The sequence below is a fragment of the Lynx canadensis genome, chromosome D1 (genome assembly GCF_007474595.2).
Source record: "Lynx canadensis isolate LIC74 chromosome D1, mLynCan4.pri.v2, whole genome shotgun sequence".
Taxonomy (NCBI): domain Eukaryota; kingdom Metazoa; phylum Chordata; class Mammalia; order Carnivora; family Felidae; genus Lynx; species Lynx canadensis.
Window position 1 is genome coordinate 37,474,571 of NC_044312.2, and position 23,033 is coordinate 37,497,603.

The 23,033-nt window shown below is 37.1% G+C and overlaps 1 non-coding gene across 1 annotated transcript; it reads left to right on the top strand.

Moving 5' to 3' along the window:
• Positions 1–15,289: 15,289 nt before the first annotated feature.
• On the top strand, positions 15,290–15,396 carry LOC115526692. The gene has a single exon (XR_003972722.1). It is a non-coding gene; the product is annotated as a U6 spliceosomal RNA (small nuclear RNA).
• The last annotated feature ends 7,637 nt before the right edge of the window (positions 15,397–23,033 follow it).

The following is a 23,033-nucleotide window of genomic DNA, read 5'->3' on the forward strand; positions in this document are numbered from 1 at the left end:
TCATATAGAGAACTGAAGAGGCCTGAAAAATGAGTTTCTTGGTTGGTTTCAATCATGATAGTTACATTATATCTGCCAAACATCTGAACATTTCACATGCATCTTATGTCAGACTCATAACAGCTTCACAGAAACATTGAAAAACAAAGTACTTGCTGTGAAGCAAGGGAAATATATTTTGTGAGATTTGAAATCTAGGTACAATGTTCTTCAAACAACTTAAAGAATGGAATGACCTGCTTTCTGAAAAGATTTTTTCCAGTAAGCACTCCTCAAGAGGTTAGACAGCAATCTATATATGTAATATATAGATGTATAGACATTTACAAACACTCTTTTCCATTGTTTCTGGGGAAATGATCTTTCTCTGAGGTTGTAAAGTGGGTGATAGGGAGTTGATAAGCTGATTGATCAGTCTGAGGAGACTAGAATGTGTGAATTGGAGTGATATTTGCAATAAGTCACGTATTTTTCTCAACACCTTGGGATTACTTAGAGTTCCAATCTGATTGCTACATATTTTCCTGCCTTCAACAGATATTTTATCTCTTTGAAGCTAAAGGTTTGTTCAGTTAATTTTTAAAATATTAGTTAGCAAGTTTTATTAAGTATTTTACTTCAAAAATGTAAAAAAAAATTTAATGTAGGTTAGCCTTCAAAAATGCAAAGATTTCCATCAAGTGATATCCCAAATGTAAATGGTTCATAGCTTATTGATTTTACAGTTTAAGCAAATATAGAAACAAAAAAGCAGTAAGTCTTTCTTGCTCCAAAAGCAATATCATCATTTGTTCTTCTCTGTTTCCTTCTCCATCTACCCAATGATCAATTAGGTTACTGGTTGCGGATTCTACCCGCACAGCATCATTCAGTTGCTGCTATCAATGGACTCAGACCTGCCCAAGAAGGAAAAAGACTTCTCTCTTATAAGCTTAAAATGCCACAAGTAAAGGAGAATGAAAATATTAGTCCTATGTTAGATCCCTAGAAGGCCTAGCTAAACTAATATCATAGAAGCCCTTAATAACCCTCAACTACAGCTCACCCTTCTCGGGGAATGTATTGCTTCCTTATGAGAGGCTAGGATTTTCTGCTCTGCTCAAGTTCCCAAAACCAGCCCCATGTCTGTCTCGTCCCTAGTCCCCACTCCCATTGCCTTTCCCATAGGCCCTTATCTTCTCTGGTAGATGGACCCTAGTTTTATCCTTGGGCCAAGCTTATGAACTTGGACTCTTTCTTCCCTTATGACTAGATCTTTCCTTGAAAGTTTCCTCAGTCCCTGTTTCTAAGAGGACATCCCACCAGGCTTATAGACATGTCTGGATACACCTGAATCCTGAGGGAAGCATAGCTTAGCTCCAAGGGATGAACCACACTACTTTGAAGTAGAGATAGAAAAAAAGCTTCCTAACAAATAATTCTTATAGACAAGATTAATAAATAGAGGTTAACTGTGTGTGTGTGTGTGTGTGTGTGTGTGTGTGTTTAAAATAAGTGGAGTTTGTGTATAAGTAATTTAAGAGCATTATCTTCTGAAAACTGACAAGAGTAAATCATTTTTTTTAGTAAAGTACCTGTTGATATAATGTACATTTGTTCTTTTAGAGTCTCATTTATCTGTTAGCTCTTGCAGAAAATGTAATAGTCCCCTGGGGTCCACAAAGAAATAACTTCCCTTTCAATGAGTGGTTAAGTCATTTTAACTTGCATCTGATCCTTTACAAAGAGACTAAAACCCACAGCAGATATTATTGTTTTATTTTATGTCACAAGACACTATTATTGAATGATAGCTCTACTACTGGGAATAAAAGAATTCAAAATTGGCTAATTTCCTTTTCTAGCTGGATAAGTGAAATATAATAACAATGTGGAAATATTTAAAAATTTTTAAGTTTATTTTTGAGAGAGAGAGATACAGAGAGCGAGCACATGCACAAGTGGGGGAGGGGAAGAGAGAGAAGAACAAAATCCAAAACAAGCTCCAGGCTCTGAGCTGTCAGCACAGAGCCCTACACTGGGCCCGAACCCACAAACCATGAGATCATGACCTGAGTTGAAGTCATATGCTTAACCGACTGAACCACCCAGACCCCCTAAATTTTATATGTAAGAAATTTCTAAGACTTCTGCTCAATACTTCACACAGGAATGAAGATTTCTATGAACTCTGATAATTTATTTATCTTATTTCCACTTATAAATTGGGTTTTGTGGCTATTGCCATCTCAGAATGAAGACTACTTCTAGATCTCAGGTTCAAAAATTAATTGAAAAGAGGAAACATAACTAGGTCCAAACATGCCATTTTTCTTTTTTGGTAAGGCTTATTGATATTAATTTTAAGTAGATCGGCTATATAGTATTACCAAGAATTTTCCAAAAGCTTGTAGAACCAAAGAGAAAAAAGAGATACAAAATTAATGAAACCCCACCAAAGCAGCAAACTTGCCTGTATACCATGTGCAAGACGCTTCAAATACATTTTCTCATTTAATGTTGACACAATGCTAAAAACAAGTGAGATTATCCTGGATTAATGAATGAGAAAATTTTAGGTAATCTTATGGTATATAACTAGTAAATAGCAGAGAAGGCTTTGGTAGAGTTTTGCTTGATTCAAAACCCAGGCTTTTTCTACCACACTATGCTGCCTTCAAGAAAATTAACCTCTGAGAGGTAATCAAAAGGTTTTCAAGGTTAACTGTTGTTATGTCTTGATTTATTTTACAGGTTACAAAACCCAATAGTGGGTAAAAGCATTTTTAGACCCCACAATGCTGAGGTTAATAGATAGTTGCTTCTCTGTTGGTTTCAGTTGCATTAATATGTTGACTTCAGCATGTTCACTAAATATCCTCAAGTTCCCGTGTTAGCATTTGCTAAATAATGTGTTCAACTCAAAATTCCCAATGAGGATCCTCTGGTACAATGTTCTCATTGATCATTTTTTCTAAAAATAAAATAATGAGACCTCATGGCATTGATATGCATTAGTAAAGCAAAGAAAATGAAATTTGCTTTTTGATTTTTTTGAGACCGAGGAAATTAACATAAGTCCTCTGAATCCATCTCATTGATTCATCCATTCTTCCATTTACTCACTCATTTATTTACTCATTTATTCACTTATAAAAGAAACTTATTGGGGTGCCTGGGTGGCTCAGTAGATTAAGCATCTGACTTCGGCTCAGGTCATGAGATGCGTGAGTTTGAGATCTGCCTAGGACTCTGTGCTGACAGCTCAGAGCCTGAAGCCTGCTTGGGATTCTGTGTCTCCCTCTCTCCCCCGTCCCTGTTCGCACTCTCTCTCTTGGTCTTTCAAAAATGAATAAAAGTTAAAAAAACTTTAAAAAACGTACTGGGCACCTCCTTGATGCCTGGCACTATTTCTACTATACATACAAGTGAATGTTTCTTGTTTCTCCCCTCATTGAGCAGAGGGTGGAGCAGAGTGAAGTCAGGTATTTATTCACCAGGTCCTTCCCCACAAGGATTAAGGATGTTGGCTATGTCCCTCCATCTTTTATTGCTCCTTCGGGTGACCCTTTCCACACAATTGCTCTCTCTTGATTCTAGGACGTAGAAAGGGTACTTGTCATAGCTAAGGCTATTGCAGTGTCTCTTGTGGGTTATTTTAATACTGCCCACATCTTTAACAAACTCCTCTCATGACCGTGTTTGAGTGTGTCATGTATTTCCATGATCTTGGGGCCTTTGATTTGTGTATTTTTCCAAATCATTCTCTACTGCCTATTAACACTTCTAAGAATTTACATAAGGAAGAGAAATGTAGGCTAATTATAATTATAACATCATCAGAAACAAAGATAAAGAACATGAAGTTGAGGGAAAAAGGGAAGTGGTTAATAAAATGATACAATGGCGAAAGAGCCAAAGAAACAAAGGTGTTATGAAACCAATTATGAAACAGGATGTCCTGGCTTACTAGCCCCCTTTTCAGGAGCCTTCCCTGGGCCAGTCACATAGTCAATCTCTCTCTCTGTCTCTCTGTCTCTCTCGCTTTCTCTTTCTCTCTCTCTTTCTCTCTCTCTCTCTGTCTCTCTCTCTGTCTCTCTCTCTCTGTGCTCTGTGTGTGTGTGTCTATGTCTGTGTCTGTGTGCGTGTCTCTGTGTCGTTCCCCCTCCTTATGTTTCTTCATTGAAAAGCTCTGGTGTTTTCTTTCACAACCATAATAAAGCTGCTTAAAACTGAAAAAGATGTGTCTGCTCTTCCATTCAATTCATTGGTTTATCTTAGGAAACACACCAGTCAAAATAGAGGGATAAAAGAAATAGAAAAATCACTAATTTCCAGGCCCAACGTAATATTTGATTTAGGCAAAGGTTACTAGTGCATACAAAAAGCATTGATAAAATGTTGTTTGTTGTTATGGAAAAGATATTCACAAATTCCAATGTATTATATTGTGGATTATTTAAAACTTACAAAGGGAAAGTATACCTTTATAATTGAGACTTCCAGGAGTCAGCACCTTAAATAAGTAATCCAATTTATCACCACTTATCAAGAATAATCTGATATTGCATACTTTAGATGGGCTGTGCTATGAAGTATAGATCACCACCTGTTAAGCACTCTTGTCAAAATGCTTAACCTGTAGCTCAAAACTCTGGATCTAACATTCAGTTTCCAGGAGAGACAGAAGATAGAGGAACAAGTTAATCAACACTATGAGGAAAATAATCAGATGAAAGGAACATTCTTTAAGACAGCTGATTAGAACCCTTTAAAAAGAAGACCCATAATGGCCAAAGCAATATTGAGAAAGAAGGACAAATCTAGAGGGATCACACTTCCTGATTTCAAACCATATTACAAATTTATAGTAATTCAAACAGTATGGTATTGAGATAAAAACAGACACATAGATCAATGGAACAAAATAAATAGCCCATTCATAAACCCATATATATATGCTCAGTTAATTTACAACAAAAGAGTCAAAAATATACAAGGGGGAAATGATAGTCCCTTCAATAAATGATGTTAGGAAAACAGGACAGCCACATGCAAAAAAAAGAAACTGAACTCCTATCTTACACCACACACACACACAAAAAAAAAACAACTCAAAATGAATTAAAAACTTAAAGGTAAAACCTAAAACCATAAAACTCCTGGAAGAAAACAGGTGGAAAGCTCCTAGACATTGGTCTTGGCAATGATTTTTTGGATTTGACCCCAGAAGCAAATATAAAATGTAAAACTACATCAAACTAAAAAGCATCTGCACAAGATAGAAAACCAACAAAATTAAAAGGTAACTTATGGAATGGGGGAGATTATTTGCAAACCATATATCTAGTAAGGGGTTATTATCCAAAATATACAAGGAATTCACACAATTCAATAGCAAAAAAAAAATACTAGTAGCAAAATAATAATAACAATAACAATAAGTAATAATAACCCTATTAAAAAGTGGGTAAATATTTGAACAGACGTTTTACCAAGGAAAATATTCAGATTAACAACAGGTACATAAAAAGCTGTTCAACATCACTAATCATCAGGGAAATGTAAATCAAAACCACAGTAAGATTTCTTCTCATACCTGTTAGGATGGCTATTACCAAAAAACCAAGAGATGACAAATGCTGGTGAAAATGTGAGAAAAGAGAAATCTTGTACAGTGTTGGTAGGAATATAAACTGGTTCATCCACTATGAAAAACAATATGGAGGTTCCTTAAAAAATTAAAAATAGAACTACCACATGAAACAGCCATCCCACTGCTGGGTACATATCAAATGAAATGAAATTATATCTCAAAAAGACATCTGCACTCCTATCCTCATTACAGCATTATTTTCAGTATCCAAGATATGAAAACAATCTAAGTGTTCATTGATGGATAAATGGATACACAAACACACATGCACATACACACACACACACACACACACACACACACATATACACAATGGAATATTACTCAGCCCTAAAAAAGAAGTCAATCCTATCATTTGTGACAATATGGGTGAAACTTGAGGGCATTCTGCTAAGTGAAATAAGCTAGACAGAGAAAGACATATACCGCGTAGTACCACATGTGGAATCTAAAACACAAAAGCAAACAAAGAAAAAACAAGTTGAACTCAGAAACAGAGTGGAAAAGTGGTTTCCAGGGACTAGGTGTGGAGGAAAATAGAAAGAGGTTGGTTACAGTTGCAGACTTTTGGTTATAAGATGAATAAGGCCTAAGGATGTAATGTATAACATGGTGACTATACTTGATAACACTGTATTGTATAATTAAAATTCTGAGAGAGTAGAATATGAATATTCTCACACACACACAAAGGTAAACACATGAGGTGATGGAAGTGTTAATTAACTCAATGGAAAGAATCCTTTCACAATGTATGCATATATCAAATCATCAAGGTACTTGTAAATCAGACCTCAATGAAACTGAAAAAAATATATATCAGTAAAAAAATATGGGAGGACTATTTTGGATTAAAGGAGAACAAAAAAAGATCTAACAACAAAAAATGTGTGCATCTTGATTTGATCTTAGATGTTTAAAAACATCTATACAGACATTTGGTAATATTTAGAGAAATTTCAAATATTGACTATTATCTATTATAGAATCATAGAGTTTATAGCAGATTGTCACTATTCTTAGAAGATACACAATAAAGTAGTTTATGCTGAAATCTCACAAAGTCTGAAATTTACTTTCAAATGTTTTTTGGAATAAATATACACGGAGCTAGAAAGAAAAAGAGCAAAAGTAAAAAAAAAAGTTACAAATTTAAATTTAGATGAATGGCTTGTAGATATTTATTGTTCTATTCTTTCTACTTTATCATAGGTTCGAAATTTCTTGTAATAAAAATTTGGAGAATATTGAAGACAGAAAGCATACTAACCAGTCAGTAAGAATGTGTTAAATGCACCACTGATCATAGGATATGGTCTAAGGACACTACCTTGAGTGTATTTCAGGAACACCAGTCATGTGATATGTCAGGAAAATAAATTCCCTGGTCAGACATGTTTATGGAACTTGCATAAAATTTATTTGTAGAAATTCACAACTGCACATTAATGATAGTTGCATATGCATCAATTCATTAATGCTTCCTAAAAATTATATAAATCTACCTATTTTATAGTCTAGCAACAAAAGTGCATAAAGGTTAAGCCATTTATCCAAAGTCAAAGGTCATGTAGCTCATAATGGAATTGAGATCTGAACTGAAGCAGCCTGATTCCAGAGGCACAACTAGTAATCATTGCACCAAAGACTCAGAGAGTTCTGCACTAAAGAAACTTGTTTTTTCATTCTCACTTATTTCACTGAGCATAATACCCTTTAGGTCCATCCATGGTGTCCCAAATGGCAAGATCTCATTCTTTTTGATGGCTGGGCAATATTCCATTATATACTTATATAAAACATTTTCTTTATCCATTTATGTATCAACAGACACTGCGTTGCTTCTAATATCTTGGCTATTGTAATTAATGCTGCAATAAACTTATGGGTGCATATAACCTTTTCAAATCAGTGTTTTTGTTTTTGTTTTTGTTTTTGTTGGGTAAATGCCAGTAGTGGAACTCCTGGATCATATGATAATTCTATTTTTTAATTTTTTGAAGACATCTATACTGTTTTCCACAGTGGTTGCACTAATTTACATTTCTACCAACTGTGTGTGAGGATTCCAGTCAACAATATTGTAATAACATAGTGTGGTGACAGATAGTGACTACACTTATCATGGTGAGCACTGAATAATGTATAGAATTGTCTAATCAGTATGTTGTACATCTGAAACAGATATAACATTGTATATTAATTCTACTTCAATAAGAATTAAAAACAAACGAAATAGGGGCGCCTCGGTGGCTCAGCCAGTTGGGCATCTGACTTCAGCTCAGGGTCATGGTCTCACGACTTGTGAGTTTGAACTCCGCGTCAGGCTCCATGCTGTCAGCTCAGAGCCGGTAGCCTGCTTCAGATTCTGTGTCTCCCTCTCTCTCTGCCTCTCCCTCGCTCATGCTCTGTCTCTCTATCTCTCAAAAATTAATAACTATTAAAAAGTTAAAAATAAAAATAAAAAAACCTTTTTAAAGAAGCTTAGTTAACTCAAATAACACCCCATATTTATCATAGCTTTTATTTTTTGCATTTTTTCCTGTACAACACTTATTAGCCTCCTAAAATCTCTGAGAAACTGTTTATGGTTGAGCATCTGACTTCAGCTCAGGTCACAATCTCATGGCTGGTGAGTTCTGTCCCACGTCAGACTCTGTGCTGACAGCTCAGAGCCTGGAGCCTGCTTTGGATTCTGTGTATCTCTCTCTCTTCCCCTCCCCTGCTCGTTCTCTCTCTCTCTCTCTCTCTCTCAAAAATAAATAAACTTTAAAAAAATTCAAAACAAAATAAGGCTCATTCAAGTTAATTGATTGTGGAGAACAATCTATAGAGATATATTTTGTAAAAGGTAGAGTAATCAAGATATCTTGAACTAGGAAGATATTTTGCAAGTGCTTAATAGCCAAGACAAAAAGAAGAAATGATCCAACGAGCATGATTTTAAAATTGATTTTTGAGTTACAATATAAGAAAAGGTGTTTTTATAGCAACACTTGCCTCAAAATTTGAGTTTACTCTACTGTTGGTCACTGCTTGAGTTTCAGCTAAACCAAGCAAGTTAATTTATTATTTTTAGAAAATGTGAATTTAAACGTGTCAAGACGATAATAGAAAAGACTATTAGACAGATACCTTTCATTAACCAAGCAGAAAGTTTCTTATCTACCTACTACCTACACTATTGGTATGACTGCCAAAATTGAAGACCCAATATTCTTCTCAGGCTCAAAACTGCATTGCAAGGATATGATAAAGAGTGTTCTTTTCATATGTATAAATGTATACTAAAGCAAAAATGAAAATTAAAATGCCATACCTTGAATTTCTCTAGAACTCCTTGCCTATTAAAACACTCACACGTGTTAAATCATTCTTCTGTAATATCCTTAGGTCCAGAAGCAACATTCAAAAATTATCCTCAGCAGTCCATTTGGTAGTATGAACGTTTGCTTCACCATGGCATTTTAAAGCATCATATTCTAGAAAATTCATAGAAGGAACTCTATCATAACTGAATTCCATTGTGTCTTTAACAAAGACTTTTTTTCTAGAAATGGAACATTGCAAAATTGCACATTTATCTTTTTATGGGCAAAACTAGCGAGGTTGTGAGCTGTGACACTAGGTTTTCCATTGTAGTTTTAAAGAATTGGTATTAAATTCTATATCAAGTCTTTCTCCTTATTTTGATACCATTCGCCTTCTAGGTCACAGCGTCAGTCCCTGCCTTCCTACGCTGCTTTCCACTTTTTCTACAAATACGTTTCTGGCACCAGGGATTCTCAGCAAGATTAATATGACTTTCCGATTTAATATAAATCTTTTGATTTGCTGCTGAATGGACTGTTCTTCAGCATTGCTCTCCAACTTCAAGGGACAATGTTGTTTATCATCTGTTCCTGAAAGCAGTCGACCACATCTGGATATTATAGTACTTTGAATTCAGAAACCATGAAATATAAATGTGCTACTATCAGCAGTGAGCACAAATCAAATGAATCACGTTGGTTAGACATCCAAAGTGGTCTACATTTCCTTTACATTTCTGATATGTTAGTTAAAAATAAAAGGCCGTTAACGTCGGAGGTAGGGATATTTTTGGCAATCAGGCTTCAAGCAGAGTAAGCTCAGGAGACATAATTAAGGATTTCTAATATGTCATGTTTGTACTCTTCCCCCAGGGTTTTTAAAGACTGGAATTTCAGCTAGTCTGTGCTACACGCCACAGCAAAATGTAAGGCAGCTTGCCAAATGCTCATCACCCAAATGTGTCCCTAGATATTAAATTGAAGTCAAATTTTATGAGAGTGTCACCCGACAGGATTTAGGTCTGTTTGTTTACCTTTCCCATCTTCTAGTGCCTGTAATAGCGTATACGAAAGATTGTCCAGAGCAAAGTTATGATGTGGACATGACTTTGCTCTAGTAACAACTCACTAAGTCCAGCAACTTGCAGTCAGAAGCAACATGCGGGTAAGGAATCATTAGGTGAATTTGCTTATCCAAGCCACAGACTGCTTCTGAACGCAGCTCTAAAAGAGGAGTTCCAAAAAGTATTTCATATATTCATTCACTCATTTATTCGTTCATTCACTCATTTCAAGAAGTGCCTGCTGCTATTTTATGTTCTAAAAATTTTCAAAGAGCTTGCCATCATAGACCTTATATTATGAATTACAAGCGAGGCAAGCAATCACCACTAGACAAGTTTTCAATACTAGCCACATTCTAGGGGTGCTTGGCTGGCTCAGTCAGTTGAACGTCTGACTCTGGATTTTGGCTGTGATCATAATCTCACATTGGTGAAATCCAGCTCCGTGCTGGGCTCTGTGCTGATGGTGCAGAGCCTGCTTGGGATTCTCTCTCTCCTTCCCTCTCTGCCCCTCCCCAGCTCACACCGCCACACACACACTCTCTCTTTTTCTCTCAAAGTAATAAATAAACTTTAAAAAAAAATAACAGCATCCTTTTAACAAGCTTACAGAATCCAATGAGACTCTTTTGGGGGACTATAAATGTATCAGTGTATAAATTAATTTACTCACTCAAAAAATACTAAATGAGTGCCTGTCATGTGACACGTTGCTAGACACTGGGGAATAAAGCTGTGAATGAAACAAACACGAGTATCTACCCTTCTGGAACTTACACTCTGGTGGAGAGAGAGGGCAGACACACAGTCAGTTATTTTCATTTTATTTTCTTGTTTTTTTTGTTTTTGTTTATTTGTGTGTTTTTAGATAGTGTTAAGTGCAAAGAAAAAGAATGGAGCAAGAGAAAGGGGATGTGGAGTGTCAGGAGGGAGTGATTTTAGAAAGACTGGCTGGAGAGGTCTCACTGAGGACATGACATGGGGGCGCATGTAAATATATTCTAGAGTAAACAATTTTAGTTTCCTTTTCATCCTCAAAGAGAATGGGTTTCTCACAAGGGGACATGTGGTGTTGACTGGGGACACCAAAGGCACAGGAGGCCACCTGCCAGCTCAGTCAAATGATGCTACAGCAGGACCGTCTCCAAATAGCCACGGTGATATGAAAAATCTGGGCCTTACAGACCAGTTTTTACCTGAGGATAAAATACTCTAAAGCTTCACTAACTGGAACTTCTAGAAAACTTCTAGGATTATGCTGTTTAAACTAATCCCGAAGTGACATTCAGTACACAAACTTTGTATCAATAACTCTTTCTTCCACTGACATATTTGATTAGTGTTCTGTCTTTAAGCCACCTTCCCATTACTCTCAAGTTGCTTTTCTTAAAGAACCCATCCATTATCCAGGATGCTCTATGTTGTTCACTTAAGCCCTAGGGCATTTTTATTTCTGAAGCAGGAGAGCAGGCGTTGTTCTAAACTGACATCGTAATTGCTTAAACTGAGCGGTAGCACCCTCTGGGACCTTCATAAAGCCACACACATACACACTGTGATTCTGTGGGGCAGAAAAACAGACATTAGCGAATCTACATAACACCCAGAGATGCAACCTTATCGTAGATACTACATTAGCGTAGACAACGGAGACACCAAGATTTTTGCCCCAAATGCACATTGAACTCTCTAGCCTGAACAAACGACCTCCTAAAATTAGTAAGAGCGTAGCCCACGCTCTTATTGTTCAATTTTACAAACCATTTCTTGAGTAACTCCTGCACTTGGGAAATGTGTTCTACCTTCGCTTTCCAGGCCTTTACTAGTACTTCAGATTTGATGACTGATGCGGTTTCTCTGAACATTAAGTCCTGGGAATAATCCACTATTGCTCTTTCTACTTCTGTAGATCATTTTTCCTGGTCAAAATAGACCAATTGTCTAGCATGCATTCAGTGAACAAGTAGACGGTGAGCACTTACCGTGAGCCAGACACTCATCTAAATGCCCAGAAGATCATGGAAAATGAGACAGGTGAGAACTGTACTCTTGTGGAGCTGACATTCTATCGGGGGGAGAGATTAAGTAAGCAATGAATGTAAATGCACACATGATTTTAAGTAGTTATATGGTCCAAAATGAAAATCAAAGGAGATGTGGAAAGAAATGACTGACAGGTGTCTCTAAGGAAATTTTTTGAATACGAGACATTTGAATGAGTCTTTTTTTCTCTCATCTTCCCTCTTGTTAACCCCTTATAATCACACCTCTCCTCACCCCTAATCCCTTATAACCATACCTCTCCTCACGCCTAATCCCTGGAATTAGTTAATACTTCTCTGTCAATATGGCTTTGGGTTTTTGAAATGTGACATAAATGGAATCATAGAGTATGTAATCTTTTGAGATTGGCTTCTTTTACTGAGTGTGTATGAGATTCATCTAGGATGAGGCATGTATCGCTAGCTCATTCCTTTTTGTTGCTGAGTAGCGTCCCATTGTATGAATGTACCATGGTTTGTTTATACATTTACAGTTTGAAAGAAATTTGGGCTGCTTCTGATTCCGGAGATTTAAACAAGAGCTGCTATACATATAGCAAATTGGTATAAACATAAATTTTCAGTTTCCTAGGGCTTAAATGCTTGAGACTAGAATTACTAGGTCATATGACATACGTAATATTTACACGGTAAGAAACTGCCAAACTGTTTTTCTAGAATGGCTATGCCATTTTTCATTCCCAGCAGCAATATGTGAGAGTTCCAGAAGCTCTACATCCTCGGCAGCACTTGGTGTTGTGAGTGTATTTAATTTTAGACCCTCTAATAGATATGTGGTAGTGCCTCCTGATGGCCTTAATTTGAATTTTCCTATTGGCTAATGATGTTAAACACTTATATTTACTTGCTGCCCACATATCCTCTTTGGTAACCTATCTGTTCAAGTCTTGCATCATTTTTCAATTGAGTTGTTTGTTTTTCTTACTGTTTTGTTTTGAGAGTTTGGTACATATTGGAGTTAAGACCTGAGTCTTGAGGTGCAGTGACCAGCCCACCTGTCCGGCTTGGTGCAAGCTTTTCAAAAGGAACACAAATAGAGGAACCAATAGAGACACAGATATGGATACAGAAAGATATAATTCCTGTTTTATATGTATTCATCTCACTGGAAATGAGAGACACTAACTATAGATATTATAGCAGTGAAAATATTGAAGAAGGAAATTTTTTCAGTATGATGTAGTTTGTTCATAATTAGAATAATAAAATACAATGAATTACAAGGATAAAGAGTAATAAGGGAGAAGGTGCCCCATTTCTCATTTTTAAAATACAATCATAATATGGAGTCATTATAGCAAATCTGAAAGGAGAAAAAAATATATGTTTAAAAGTCATATCCAGAAACAAACACTGAGACTATTTTGATGACTTCTATCAAGGTTTTTCAATTCTGGTTGTTGTTTTTTTGTTTTTTTTTGGTGTTTTTTTTTTTTTTTTTTTGCATAGCTATATTAAAATAGATTCTGCAAAGTTATATAAGCTTTTTAATATCTGATTTTATCTCATTATAAAGGAAGTACATATTTTCAGCTGTGAAACATAAAATTTGAAAAAAGTAAAATTTTTAAAACTCAGAAAAACACCACTCAAAGATTTCAGTGATAGCAATTTTCTTATTTCCTTATGGCATTTTACATGTGTGTGTTTTCTCCACCTATTTGGTATCATGCAGCCATATACTGATTTTAGACAGAGCTACCACATGAATATTCAAATATTTTTGTTGGATCGTGAAGAGCTTGGTAAAAGAGAATTAATGCTATTGTGTATTTTGTTAGTTTCTACCCTTAAAATCTTCTATAGAAAATAGAAAAAAAGAAAATAATACTCAAGTTGCATGGAAAGGGGTATAAATGTGGGGTTGTAGTCACTTCTGTTGTTAGACTTGGGAGAGCTAAACAAATATTTTCTGTTCTCTGCTTCCAGGTACATGGTACATTCACACTTCTTTTTCTCCTTCCCTTCTTCCGGTTTCATCACTAGTTCTAGCCAACAAGTTATGAACGGAAGTGTGCAGTCACTTCTGAGAGCAACCCATTTAGCTGCCTTCCATACTTCTCCTTCCCCACACGGGTCTGGTGTGCAGTGCTCCAGGCAGTGGCCCTCTGACAGCGTGGCTCCTTGGAGTACTGACTGCTGGTGTGCTGTGACAAGCACGGTGGTGGTATTAGTGAGAAACAAACCTTTCTTGTTTGAAGTCACTGAGATTTTTGGCCATGTCTGGACTGCAGCATCACCCTGCCTATTCTAACCAATACAGATATTGGTGCTCTAGTCCAAGAGTTGCCATAAAAATAATCTAAAATATATATGGCATTGGCTTTGGGCTAGGAAGCATGTTGTGAGAAAGACCGGAATGATGATACTTTATGTTAAGAAATGGCAAAACGCTGGGCAGAACAATCCTCTCTAGTCTGTGGGGTGCTGGAGCTTTCTTTTGCCCAAGAGAACTACTTGTGAGTATCTCTTTCCAACTCCAGGTTTCATGATGCTATGTTGGTAACTTGAATCTTCCATGGTGGGAGAATTATACCAATGGAACTGGGAAGCACTACAAATCACAGCTTTTTTTTTTCCCTGAAGAGCTGGATATGAAACTTTTACCACCATAACATTGAATGCAACAATTGATAAGACAGACCACGCACTTAATGAAACTGTATTTCCCTAGAGAGATTGGAATACTATCAGTGTGTCCCAGTCGATGTGTGCTGCACTTTGCAAAACAAAAAGGTAAAATAAAGGGGTAGTCTCAGAAAAGAGCTAGTCCAGGCATAAGCAGGAATAGCAGAGAATAGAGTTTATACATTCAGGGACTCAGAGCTGGAAGAGGCAAGTATTTCTCGATCACAAATAGGAAAAAATAAACTTTGTCTAAGAGCAAGTATTAATTCAAGAATGTGTCTTTAAACGTATTGTTAAAATCTCTGAATAGATTGAGATGAAACCAATAAAATCCCTTCACTTTGTCAAAATTGTTCAAGGAGAAAAAAATTTCAAGCGTGGCTATTATATATCCGTATGTATATCTGTATCTATATCTATATCATATATATATATATACACATATATACACACAGAGAATGCCAAATATATATATATAGAGAGAGAGAGAGCTAGAGAGAGAGAGAGAGAGAGAGAGAGAGAGAGAGAATGTCAATATAATGAGTGGAATCAAATAAATAAGAAGACTAAGTTTTAAAAACACCTATAGTGCTCGCTTCGGCAGCACATATACTAAAATTGGAACGATACAGAGAAGATTAGCATGGCCCTTGAGCAAGGATGACACGCAAATTTGTGAAGCGTTCCATATTTTTTGTTCAGCGTCGCTCCTTATCAGGGAAATACAAATCAAAACCACACTCAGGTATCACCTCACGCCAGTCAGACTGGCCAAAATGAACAAATCAGGAGACTATAGATGCTGGAGAGGATGTGGAGAAACGGGAACCCTCTTGCACTGTTGGTGGGAATGCAAATTGGTGCAGCCACTCTGGAAAGCAGTGTGGAGGTTCCTCAGAAAATTAAAAATAGACCTACCCTATGACCCAGCAATAGCACTGCTAGGAATTTACCCAAGGGATACAGGAGTACTGATGCATAGGGGCACTTGTACCCCAATGTTCATAGCAGCACTCTCAACAATAGCCAAATTATGGAAAGAGCCTAAATGTCCATCAACTGATGAATGGATAAAGAAATTGTGGTTTATATACACAATGGAGTACTACGTGGCAATGAGAAAAAATGAAATATGGCCTTTTGTAGCAACGTGGATGGAACTGGAGAGTGTGATGCTAAGTGAAACAAGCCATACAGAGAAAGACAGATACCATATGGTTTCACTCTTATGTGGATCCTCAGAAACTTAACAGGAACCCATGGGGGAGGGGAAGGAAAAAAAAAAAAAGGACGTTAGAGTGGGAGAGAGCCAAAGCATAAGAGACTGTTAAAAACTGAGAACAAACTGAGGGTTGATGGGGGGTGGGAGGGAGGGGAGGGTGGGTGATGGGTATTGAGGAGGGCACCTTTTGGGATGAGCACTGGGTGTTGTATGGAAACCAATTTGTCAATAAATTTCATATATTAAATAAATAAATAAATAAATAAAATAAATAAAAAAAAAAACACCTATAATGTAAAATAAGTCAGGAGTCTATGAGGGAGGAGGACAGCAGAGAATGGGGAAGAAATTACTGAATCTTTGAAACTTAAAATCACACGTGGAGTCCTAACCTTTGCAAAGCAAGCAGACTGATAAGCAGCTCAAGAAGAAAGCATATTCTCTAATCCTCAGGTTTAGATGGAGTCATATTGGATAATGGGAAAGGCAGAAGCTCAGACAGGGTAGAGCTAAGGGCCTAGAGACGAATGGACAAGGGAGCCCCTCCTGGGAACCAGAATCAGGACTAATGCAAAGAATAGTCCACATCTCCAGGATAACAGGCCCTTGCAAATTCTGCCTGGTAGAATTTCAGAATTGCTGTGAATCAATGACTTCTGTGGCTCTCCCTCCACCCCACAATTTAGAAACCACAGTGAATCATGCAAAGAACTTAGAAAACGACTTGATGTTATGACTGGATAGAACTTTTCAATTTTTTCCCATGGGGAAAGAGAGAAAAAAAAAATATATATATATATATATATTGCTTGTAGGAAAGAATGAGCCAAGTATTTGTGACCAAATAGGTAGAATGTGATTGTCTTCAGTAATGTCCACTACAAACTTCTAATCTCTCACCTTCCAATCACAAGTAGGAATATACTCCTAGCCTCCTTCTGGTTGGTTGGGGTTATTAAATTCCATCTGGCAAATGATTTGTGAATAGAAGTAACACGAATCATTATGAGCCAGAACATTTAACTTCTAAGGCATGACCATCCAATGGTCATTTTTCTCCCTCTTCCAAGATGACTGCCCTGACAGCCTACATCCTGGAATGAGGTCGTGCAGAGATAACTCTCCTCACCCACCCAAGATGGCCATGTGGCATGAGTGGAGAAATTTTATAATTTAAGCCCCTAAAGTTAGGGATCATTTAAGACTTCAAGCCTAAATTAACATTTCCTTACTGACACATTTTGATTTAAATTCTCCTCTCATCGTATCCCAAGTTTGTGAAACTTTAGTTATTTTAACAAACATTGCTTTATGAGATTATCATCAGGCAAGTGAAGCAATTCCACTTAAACTCTGTGGTAACAGATACAGCGCAAGAAATATTTTTCCCTATGTTAGGAAATGTAAGGAGGCAGAAGAGGATGAGCAGAATGAAACCCAGGAGGCTGAGCTTTACCCACAGAGATGATACTAAGATGCTCTCTTGCAATACCTTCTTGGATCACCCATCTCTATTTTCATCTCATTTATTGTCTTAATTGTGCTCTTCCTGACTACTCTGTGGTCAAGTATTACACACTGGAGAACAAGCATTTTATTCTTTTATTGCCAATAGTAGATTATTTTAAAAGGCATGCTCTTTCTAAATTTCGGTGTGTTTTTCCTTTCTTTTGCTTTGTAATATTTACATGTAAGCGCCACATGCTATTTCTTTTTCTCTTGTCTTATTCAAGTAAGAAATCATTGACTATAGAACAAAATCTATAGATGTCACTGGATTGACTCACTGTCAGTCTGTGAGTTCTTTGGTCAAAGTGCCTTCTCAAATATTAATACTAAACATATTAATGTGCCTAAAGTGTATTTGATTTCCAGGATGGAGAATGCCTTCATCCATAGTGCTGTTTGTTTTAATAAACACAAGATAGAACTTCAGATAATCCCACAGCTTGATGCTCTAATATTCTGAAGGAGTGCAATTCGTGAAAATCTATAATCTCCAGACTGCACCATTTCCAACCAGTTTCTATTCCCAGACACAACCTTTGACTTGTGCACACTACACTTCCATGATACCATACCTAGTTTCTCCTACACTTTGCCTGTTGTCTTCTTGAAGTTGTAGTTATTTATTTATTTATTTATTTATTTATTTATTTATTTATTTATTCTTTTTAAGTTGGCTCCATGCCCTACATGGGGCTAGAACTCACGACCCTGAGATAGAGTGCCATGCTCTTTTGGCTAAGCCAACCAGGTGCCCCTGGAAGTCGTAGTGTTATTAAACAGGTAGAACATGGTGCATTTGAATTCAGAAATACGAATAAATCAGAACACTGACAGTCTTACATAGGAAACCTTGAGAATAGAGGGGGTTTGCTTAGTCTTCTGGTGGGGACAAGTCCAGGATCTCTACCCAGACATCAAGGTGAGGAAAGAGTATCTTCTAATGATCTTCTGTATAGGTAGGGTTGCCATGTTTTATGAGGGAAAGCATGCAACAGGCAAAGTTATCTCAATCCAGTTTTATGAGAGTCACTGTTGGTTGTTCATGCAATAGCTGTTTGCCCATTCTTCATTGCTAAAATAACCATGATTACATGTGCATGCATGTGTGCCTGTGTGTGAAAGTATGCTTATCCCTAGACTAATTATTGGTCACAACAATTCTATTTACCTTTGAAAATGAATGAGCTAGGGAGTGCTCATGTGACCCAGTTCCAGATAATGATGTAAAGGGAACTTTCCCAAAGGCTGGTTGGGGTGGGGGTAGGGAGTGATTTTTCCTCCCCAATGAAAGAAAAGCAGGTAAGGAAACACTTTATGTTTGTCCCTCCCCTCTTCCTCCTGCTTGGAATACTGTTGTGTTGGAACGTAATATCTAGAGCTGTGGAAGTGATCCTGGAACAATGAGATGAAAACCTACGGACAAAATGCCAACACATTGAAAATAGCAGTGAGAAACCAAGCCTGGTTTCTTGGTGTTGATATTAGGCATTGAAGTATACAGGGAGCACCTAACTTCAGGCTATTTAAGTAAATAATAAATGTCCTTATGTTTCAATCACTGTTAGAGGATTCTCTTATTTGTAATGATATCTACCTGATAAAAGCACAATTAACCACTTCAAGTAGTTTTTTCTTCAGATTTGGCCTTTTTTTTTTTTTTTTTTTTTTGCTGTGAGTCTGCACCTTCAATGTTGCTGTAAGATTTCATCTTTTTTCCTTTACTTTCTTAAATATTTTCAGTGGAAATTTAGAAAAGTCTACACTAAGGGTGACTAGCAAATTCCCACACTAAATGAAAACTCCACTATTCACCTTTTGATGACTTTATTTCACTTTTGAAAAGATCTGAGAGTCTCTGGAATGAGCACCTCCCAACTCTCCCCCCCTCCCCACCCCACCAACATACACTCTGTCTCTCTTCCTTCTCTACAGTCCAGGACTCAAATAATCATATTGTCTTTCATGTGACTAGTGCCTTACAAACAGATTTAACATGCATTAATGCATTTGATCCTCAACTCACATCAATTCAACAAATATTTATTGTATACTTAATAAGCTCAAGGCCCTGGGCTAAGTACTGTGATGAATGCAAAGATGAGAAACAGTTTCTGCTTCCATATAGCCCACAAGCTAATTGAAGTGATGATATATGTACACCTAGCTCTAATATAATTATGACTGTGATATGTGTAATTTGAAACATAAGCGATGTGCTTTCAAAACAGAAAGAATTCATGAATTCTCCACAGGGGAAAATCATTGAGCTCATAGCACCAAAGGACATGGCATCCAGACAGTAGCTTGTCCTCTTTAAGCTAGAACTAAAAATGTATATTTATTGTCAAGCTATAGTGAACGAGGTACGAGAAATAGAAGAGATATTTCACATAGCACACACCTGAATCCAACTTCTATTAGTTATTGGCTAGGTGATTTGGCACAAGTTCTGTGACCTCCGTAAATGTCTGATTGTTCATCTGTCACAAGTTGCTGACAAAAGCTACATTTTAGGGTTTGTTGCAGGGTTTTAAATAAGAGACAGAGCGTGCTAGTATAGAGTTTGTTTTATGTCGGCTTTCTAAAAATCATTTATTGTGTTGCTATTATTATCCTTCACAATATCAAAATTGGAATGAAGATTCTGTACAGCCAAGGACAGCATGCAATGGGGACAGATGGGTCTGAAATGTGAGTTTGTAGACAGCAATGAGGGATGAAAGTGCAAAAATAAAATAAAATAAAATAAAATTTAAAAAATGGGCAGGAAGACATTTTACCTTTTTCTGGTTATGTATGTACATTCTCTATATCACTTGGCAGGAAACCATTTATTCAACCAAGAAGAAGTGGAGTCTTATAATACCACCAACATAGGTGGCTCTAGAACCTTCCTTCAATTCTAGGAATTGAACCTATCATGATTAGGAAATCATCATAATAATCACCTCTTATGATTAGGAAATCAGGGGGCCAAACTTTATGAAGCATGCGTTACAGTAGATTTTATTGTTATTTAAGTATGGTAAAGCTAACAGATCACAGACAATTGCCACTCAAAAGATAGTTTATTGCTGTCAGTTTCCAAGAAGACATGGCATGCCACACCAAGCAGGGACACATGGAGAAGGACTAGGGTCGATCAAGAGACAGAGGGGGAAGGGAGATGCTGTGGGCAAGCACCTTTACTGCACTCTCCATGGGAAAGAACAAGCAAGGCAGGGTAAATAGACTTAGACTTGGCTCGTCTGAATAGTTCCAGCAGGCTGTGAGGCCTAGGGGTTGTCCCTACTAACATGGTGGCTGATGGCAAGTGGATAGCGGCTCAGGGTGTGAGAGCTACATAAAGAGGTGGTTGGGGTGTGGGTTCTAGATTGGTTTACATATGTAAAGCATGCTCCCAGGCCAGTGGTTTACTACCTCTAAAAATCGGCTAACCGTAGAAGGAGCTATTCTACGTAGCTAACCGTAGAAGGAGCTGACCCTCCAGGGTCAACAAAGCCCCAGACATAAAAACATAAGAATACAGAAAACAAAAGATACAGTTAATATAGGATGTGAAAAGTAAAAAGAACTAGAGTGCGGGTGTGGGTCATCTCAGATCTTTGCAATTCCAGAATAAAATGCTTGTCATATGGCCCAGAGCACTCTTTTCAGTACTGAGGCTTATTTCCTAGTTCTCTGCTGTGTTTCACATGGTAGAAGTTGTTGCTTAAGTGAGGCATTTTAAACTGATGTCATGTGTCACTGAAAACATCCTTCATTCACTTCCAAACTCAGTCCAAATATCCTCACTTGAAATGCTCAGTGCTCAGTTGGTATGAGTAAACTTCCTAATTGTAAATACTTAGGTTATCCCCAGAGTTAAAAAAAGAAAAGGAAAAACAATATTTTTGTTTGTTTTACTTGATTTTGAGCTCATAAGACTACTTTTGTTTCGATTGATTTAAGCAAACGATTGCTTTTATACCTAAAATCTTTTTATCTAAAATTCTTGCAGAAGGTCATCCTGGGCTTTAAGTCATTTAGTAGCTTCTTCTTCTATCACTTATCTTAGGAAGAAAGAGGTCCTCATTATATCTACAGATGACATAACCACAAGGGGTGGAAGAGAAGGTGAGTCACTCACCCTGAGAAGATAAAATTAGATTCCCAATGATCCTGGCAACAAGAGTCAGAAATAAAAGTAGTTACTTTCAACTAGCACAAAAGTGCATTTTGACATGAGACGCAAAGTGCAAAAATTCAAGAAACAGTCGAGATTATGGAGCGACAAAAGGAGAGCCACAGACATAGTTGACCTCAAGCTAAACAGGTTCAGGAATGGTTTTGTTATTAGTGAAAAAAAGAAGTGTATTCTTGGGATGCATAAACAAGAGAAGCAGTAACATAAAGAATTCATGCTGCGTTTCGGAGCTATGTAAATACATTACTTCAAGGAAGATGTGTAAAATTTGGAGATGATTCAAAATGGACTAACTATAATTTTGGGAAAGTTTTAAGAAAAGCATAATAATTTAACCTTGGGACCAGAAAGTTAATTGGGACTCTTAGGTGTCAACTTCATGTACACCCAAAAGAGGAAATTGCCCACATGGTGTGAAAGTGCTGTTGCCTAAAAATATCTTCTGCCAAGGTGCCACAATAATGAAATTCTACCACCAGAAATTATTCATAGAATCACAAAGAGTTCATTGAAATCAAACCAATACCGTATACGTGTATATATTAGACACTAACCTAAAAGTAACCAGTCTGTGACTACTTCTAACGACAGAGTATTTACTAATGATAATGACCCTTCTCACCCACTAATCACCTTCTGTGGGCTACAAATTATGTTAAGAGTTTTTAAAACATAACATTCAATCTATTTTTCAACGGGGAAGTGGAGCCTAACATGGTTTAGGCACTTGCCTAATATTTTACGAGTGGTAGACAGGTAATTCAAAGTGTGCAGTCTGATTTCAGAATCTCAGCTCTAGTTGACCACTAGACTAAGTAAGCTTCCCATCCAAAAAAGAAGGAAAACCTAGACTCTGAGAAGCGAGACCACCTTTCAGTGTCACATGTTGGTTAAGCCCAGAGCTTGGCTCTGAACACAGGTCTGTCTGACTCCAAAGTCTCAGTATTGTCCCCATCATACCACAGTGCTTTCTCACTGACAATCTTCTCATCACACTATCCTTCAAGCTTCTACTGTACAGAATTGTTATAAATTGAAGAGCATGGCAGGCTCCTAATAAATATTCATTGAACAAATATAATTGAATTTATGCAATAGCAAGTTGCATTATAAAAGAATTACAATGTGAAAGCTATAGAAATCAAGTTCCATGAAGAGAAACAAATCTATCTAAAGAAATAAATGCTCCCTTTGCCACAGTTTGGTTCCCAGAAAAGGTAACCGAATTCCAAGTCCTTTAACAGCTACCTCTGTAACCTTGCAGGGGTTTCTTCTAAACCGGGCCACTGTGTCATAGCCAACTCATTTATTATTTGGTCTTTGTTATGACAAGGAGATAGCAGGGACTCAAACCCCTGTCCACTAAGAAATGGATAGAGATAGCCTAGTCCCTGCACCTTTACCAGAAAATTGCT